Source organism: Bombina bombina, chromosome 3 (assembly GCF_027579735.1).
Source record: "Bombina bombina isolate aBomBom1 chromosome 3, aBomBom1.pri, whole genome shotgun sequence".
Taxonomy (NCBI): domain Eukaryota; kingdom Metazoa; phylum Chordata; class Amphibia; order Anura; family Bombinatoridae; genus Bombina; species Bombina bombina.
This window is the reverse complement of record NC_069501.1, coordinates 701,730,052-701,737,020: the sequence shown is the minus strand read 5'-3', so window position 1 is coordinate 701,737,020 and position 6,969 is coordinate 701,730,052.

The following is a 6,969-nucleotide window of genomic DNA, read 5'->3' as shown; positions in this document are numbered from 1 at the left end:
TCAGGTGTATCTATATGGCATGATTAAGGGGAATTAAACCCGAAATGTCGCCTGTGATATCCTAGACCTATATTTTCCAATAAAGGCTGTGATAATATCTTTGGTGCTTTGGAATTTTTTTGGATTGGAATACTATGGGGGGTAGTTATCAAGCCGTCTACTTTTCTGGCTTCGCCGGCCCAATACGCCCGCCTAAGCTCGCCTACCTTCGCCGCCGCGGACCTGAAAAAATATGCCTAAGTTATCAAATAAAGCTGTCAAAAAGCCGCGGGGCGATGAGCAGCGGACTGTGACAGTTATCACTCATCCGATCTCGCTGCTCTTCGGCTTTTTCCCAGCTTTATTGCTAGCCTGTCACTAAGCACTCACACTAAACTGCACTGTTCTACCCCCTATACCGGCGCCCCCGGAGCCTCCCGCAACTAAATAAAGTTACTAACCCCTAAACCGCCGCTCCTAGACCCCGCCGCAAGTCTCATAAATGTATTAACCCCTAAACCGCCGCTCCTAGACCCTGCCGCAACTCTTATAAATGTATTAACCCCTAAACCGCCGCTCCATGAACCCGCCGCAACCTATATTAAACCTATTAACCCCTATCCTGCCCCCCCTACACCGTCGCCACCTATAATAAATTTATTAACCCCTATCCTGCCCCCCACTACGCCGCCGCCACTGTAATAAAATTATTAACCCCTAAACCTAAGTCTAACCCTAACCCTAACGCCCCCCTAACTTAAATATTAATTAAATAAATCTAAATAAATTTACTCTTATTAACTAAATGAATCCTATTTAAAACTAAATACTTACCTTAAAAATAAACCCTAATATAGCTACAATATAAATAATAATTATATTCTAGCTATCTTAGGATTTATTTTTATTTTACAGGTACCTTTCAATTTATTTTAACTAGGTACAATAGCTATTAAATAGTTATTAACTATTTAATAGCTTACCTAGCTAAAATAAAGAGAAATGTACCTGTGAAATAAATCCTAACCTAAGTTACAATTACACCTAACACTACACTATACTTTAATAAATTATTCCTATTTAAAAATAAATACTTACCTGTAAAATAAACCCTAAGATAGCTACAATATAATTAATAATTATATTATAGCTATCTTAGGATTTATATTTATTTTACAGGTAACTTTGTATTTATTTTTGCTAGTTAGAATAGTTATTAAATAGTTATTAACTATTTAATAACTACCTAGCTAAAAGAAATACAAAATTACCTGTAAAATAAATCCTAACTTAAGTTACAATTAAACCTAATACTACACTATCATTAAATTAATTAAATAAACTACCTACAAATAACTACAATTAAATACAATTACATAAACTAACTAAAGTACAAAAAATAAAAAAAGCTAAGTTACAAAAAATAAAAAAATAAGTTACAAACATGTTAAAAATATTACAACAATTTTAAGCTACTTACACCTAATCTAAGCCCCCTAATAAAATAACAAACCCCCCCCCCAAAATAAAAAAATGCCCTACCCTATTCTAAATTAAATAAATTTCAAAGCTCTTTTACCTTACCAGCCCTTAAAAGGGCCATTTGTGGGGGCATGCCCCAAAGAAAACAGCTCTTTTGCCTGTAAAAGAAAAATACAACCCCCCCAACATTAAAACCCACCACCCACATACCCCTAATCTAACCCAAACCCCCCTTACAAAAACCTAACACTAATCCCCTGAAGATCATCCTACCTTGAGTCGTCTTCACTCAGCCGAGCCACCGATGGAACTGAAGAGGACATCCGGAGCGGAAGAAGTTAATCCTCCAAGCGGCGCTGAAGAAATCTTCCATCCGATGAAGTCATCATCCAGGCGGCGCTGAAGAAAAGTCTTCGATCCGGCCGATGTCATCTTCAAAGAGGCGCTGAAGAAGTCTTCTATCCGGGCGAAGTCATCTTCCAAGCCAGGTCTTGAATCTTCCTTCCGCCGACGCGGAACCACCTTCTTCACCGACGGACTACGACGAATGACGGCTCCTTTAAGGGACGTCATACAAGATGACTTCCCCTCAATTCCGATTGGCTGATAGGATTCTATCAGCCAATCGGAATTAAGGTAGGAAAATCTGATTGGCTGATGGAATCAGCCAATCAGATTCAAGTTCAATCCGATTGGCTGATCCAATCAGCCAATCAGATTGAGCTCGCATTCTATTGGCTGATCGGAACAGCCAATAGAATGCGAGCTCAATCAGATTGGCTGATTCCATCAGCCAATCAGATTTTTCCTACCTTAATTCCGATTGGCTGATAGAATCCTATCAGCCAATCGGAATTGAGGGGACGCCATCTTGGATGACGTCCCTTAAAGGAGCCGTCATTCATCGTAGTCCGTCAGTGAAGAAGGTGGTTCCGCGTCGGCGGAAGGAAGATTCAAGACCCGGCTTGGAAGATGACTTCGCCCGGATAGAAGACTTCTTCAGCGCCTCTTTGAAGATGACATTGGCCGGATCGAAGACTTTTCTTCAGCGCCGCCTGGATGATGACTTCATCGGATGGAAGATTTCTTCAGCGCCGCTTGGAGGATTAACTTCTTCCGCTCCGGATGTCCTCTTCAGTTCCATCGGTGGCTCGGCTGAGTGAAGACGACTCAAGGTAGGATGATCTTCAGGGGATTAGTGTTAGGTTTTTGTAAGGGGGGTTTGGGTTAGATTAGGGGTATGTGGGTGGTGGGTTTTAATGTTGGGGGGGGTTGTATTTTTCTTTTACAGGCAAAAGAGCTGTTTTCTTTGGGGCATGCCCCCACAAATGGCCCTTTTAAGGGCTGGTAAGGTAAAAGAGCTTTGAAATTTATTTAATTTAGAATAGGGTAGGGCATTTTTTTATTTTGGGGGGGTTTGTTATTTTATTAGGGGGCTTAGATTAGGTGTAAGTAGCTTAAAATTGTTGTAATATTTTTAACATGTTTGTAACTTATTTTTTTATTTTTTGTAACTTAGCTTTTTTTATTTTTTGTACTTTAGTTAGTTTATGTAATTGTATTTAATTGTAGTTATTTGTAGGTAGTTTATTTAATTAATTTAATGATAGTGTAGTATTAGGTTTAATTGTAACTTAAGTTAGGATTTATTTTACAGGTAATTTTGTATTTCTTTTAGCTAGGTAGTTATTAAATAGTTAATAACTATTTAATAACTATTCTAACTAGCTAAAATAAATACAAAGTTACCTGTAAAATAAATATAAATCCTAAGATAGCTATAATATAATTATTAATTATATTGTAGCTATCTTAGGGTTTATTTTACAGGTAAGTATTTATTTTTAAATAGGAATAATTTATTAAAGTATAGTGTAGTGTTAGGTGTAATTGTAACTTAGGTTAGTTTTTATTTTACAGGTAAATTTCTCTTTATTTTAGCTAGGTAAGCTATTAAATAGTTAATAACTATTTAATAGTTATTGTACATGGTTAAAATAAATTGAAAGTTACCTGTAAAATAAATATAAATCCTAAGATAGCTAGAATATAATTATTATTTATATTGTAGCTATATTAGGGTTTATTTTAAAGGTAAGTATTTAGTTTTAAATAGGATTCATTTAGTTAATAAGAGTAAATTTATTTAGATTTATTTAATTAATATTTAAGTTAGGGGGGCGTTAGGGTTAGGGTTAGACTTAGGTTTAGGGGTTAATAATTTTATTACAGTGGCGGCGGCGTAGTGGGGGGCAGGATAGGGGTTAATAAATTTATTATAGGTGGCGACGGTGTAGGGGGGGCAGGATAGGGGTTAATACATTTAATATAGGTTGCGGCGGGTTCAGGGAGCGGCGGTTTAGGGGTTAATACATTTATTATAGTTGCGGTGGGCTCCGGGAGCGGCGGTTTAGGGGGTAATAACTTTATTTAGTTGCGGCGGTGTAGGGGTGGTCAGATTAGTGGTGTTTAGACTCGGGGTACATGTTAGGGTGTTAGGTGCAGACAGCTCCCATAGAAATCAATGGGATGTCTGTCAGCAGCGAACTTGTACTTTCGCTATGGTCAGACTCCCATTGATTCCTATGGGATCCGCCGCCTCCAGGGGTGGTGGATTGAAAACCAGGTACGCTGGGCCGTAAAAGTGCCGAGCGTACCTGCTAGTTTTTTGATAGCTAGCAAAAGTAGTGAGAATGTGCCGCACTTGTGTGCGGAACATCTGGAGTGACGTAAGAATCGATCTGTGTCGGACTGAGTCCGGCGGATCGATGCTTACGTCACAAAATTCTACTTTTGCCGGTCTTGAGCCTTTGATAACTAAGGCGAATCAGCCTCGCCACAAATACGCTGCGGAATTCCAGCGTATTTGAGGTTGACGGCTTGATAACTAGGCCCCTATGGGTGCCTGCAGTAACCCTATTCTATCATGCACAGGAAAAACCGATAATGCCGAAATCTGACCCTTTAAAGAACTAGCCGATAATCATTTTTTCTAGTCCATCTTGAAGGAACTGAAGAATTCTAGTGATTCTAAAATATTTCCAAGAGAAACCTCTATAAGAACACCAAAGTAAGTAAACTTTCCAAATCCTATGATAAATTTTCTGAGAAACAGGCTTTCTGGCTTGCAGTAAAGTAGAGATAACATAATATGAGAAACCTCTGTTTTTGAAACTAGTTGTTCAACCTCCATGCCATCAAATTCAGAGATTTGAGTTCCGGATGATATAAGGTTCCTTGAGACAGCAGATTTTTCCTTAGGGGTAGAGCCCATGTAGGAAGAGATGACATCGGGATTAGGTCCGCATTCAAAGCTCTGCAGGGCCACGCCAGAGCTATGAGAATTACAGAAGCCAATTCCCGTTTGATTCTGGCAATGACTCTTGGAAGAAAAACAAACAGAGGAAATAGACCAGACAAAAGTTCCAAGGGCAGACTAGAGCATCTATCATGTGAGCTCTTGGATCTTTTGACCTGGTGCAATAAACCGGACGTTTGCGGTTCAATCTGGACGCCATGAGATCTATTTCTGAAAAATCCCACCTCAGGAATAATTGATCGAACACATTCTGAAGAAGAGACCATTCCCCTGGATGGACGGACTGACAACTTAGGTATTCTGCTTCCTAAATGTTCAGTTTCAGAATGTGAATGGCTGATATGGTGCAGTGGTTTTCCTCTGTCCAAGACAGAATGTGAGATACCTCTTGCATAGCTAAGGGACCTAGAGTCCTTCCCTGATGATTGATGTATGCCAAGGCATACAAATGACTGGAATCAAATGAATTTTTCCTGTTTCAGAAGGGTCCAAGTTTAAAGGGCCTGAAGAATCACACAAAATTCTAGAATGTATTTTCGCCTCCAGAGGGGCCATACTCCCTGCGCCCTTCAAGACTCCAAAACAGCACCCCAACCCATCAGACTTGCGTCTGTAGTGACTACTGTCCAAATAGACCTAAGAAAAGAAGCTCCAAGGGTCATAAAGGGAATTTTCCTCTACCATGAGAAACATTGTTTGACTGAAGAACTGAGCTCTATGTGCTGTTCCAGATGAAAATAATCCTTTGACCACTGTTGAAGCATGAACAATTAGAGAGGACAAAGATGAAAGCGAGCAAAAGGTACCGCGTTGTGACGCTGTTACTTTAAGATCCATACTTTGTGCTACAGATGGAAAATGAGCCATCTGTAGGAAAAGACGGGCAGTCTGAAGTTTGTTTCTGTGAAGTTCCGTGAAAAATAAGCGCATTTGAACTCCTTTTTCACACCCAGAAAGACCACCCTTGTGGCTGGTGATAACAAACTTTTGAGGACATTGATTTCCCATCCATGTTCCATTCTGTGGGTATGAGCAATAGCCGGTGAAATACGGAGCTTGGGCCAAGATATCATCCTAGTAAGGAACAACAGAGATTTCCTGAGCTCTGAACACTGCTAAGACAGCCCCTAAAACCTTAGTGAAGATGCGAGGGGTGGTGGCCAGCCAAAGGGGAGGGCCACAAATTGGTAATGCTTGTTGAGAAACCTTAGAAACTGGAAATTATCCATGTGACTTGAAATATGCAGATATGCATCCTTTAAATCTATAGTTGTCATAAATTGACTTTCCTGAATTGGAGGCAAGTTGGAATGGATCGTTTCCATTTTGAAAGAGGGTACCCGAATAAATTTGTTCAGCGTTTTTAAGTCCAGAATAGGACGATAAGTGCCTTCCTTCTTTGGGACAATGAAGAGGATGGAGTTTAAACGCTATTAATAAATTATAATAGATTGGATAACTCCCATATCCTCTAAGTCTTGAACACATTGAATAAAGGCAGCCTTTACAGGATCCTATGGAACATGAGTCATATGAAACTGTTCCCATGGAGGTCTGACAGAGATTTCTGATTTGACTTGAGCTTTTTTGGTCTGTTTGGAAACGTTTGCCGCACTGAGCTGCTCAGGCAGCCCACAGCAGAATGCTATTTTCTGTGTGTATCCTTTGTTGAAGGAGCAGAAATGCACTACTGGGAGCTATTTGGAAGCCAATGAGAAGAGTCATATATGTGCAGCCACCAATCAGCAGCTACTGATCCTACCTAGGTATACGTCTCAACAAATTAGATAATATAAATAAATTAGAACGATATTTAAAATCGCATGCTCTATCTAAATCATGAAAGAAAAAAATTGTGTTTCATGTCCCTTTTAGGGTTAATATGCAGGAGCATACAGATGGCCCGCTGCAGGTAGTGATCACGCTGAGCAAGTGTAAACGTGAAAACGCTGAGCTTCAACCATATATGAACAGGGGTAGGGTGCAAGGCTGCGGTGGCGGAACTCTAAGGGGTTAAATTTGGAATGGGATATGAGTTATTGTATAGATTAAATGACCGTTCATTTGATTCTGTCCTATTAACAGTTAAGGTAACTGTGTATATTTTGTGCCAAAGAATAATTCCATGTTTCTCTTTTGTAAAAATGCTTCTGTTTGAAACTATGTATTTCAACTATTAATTTTAAGTA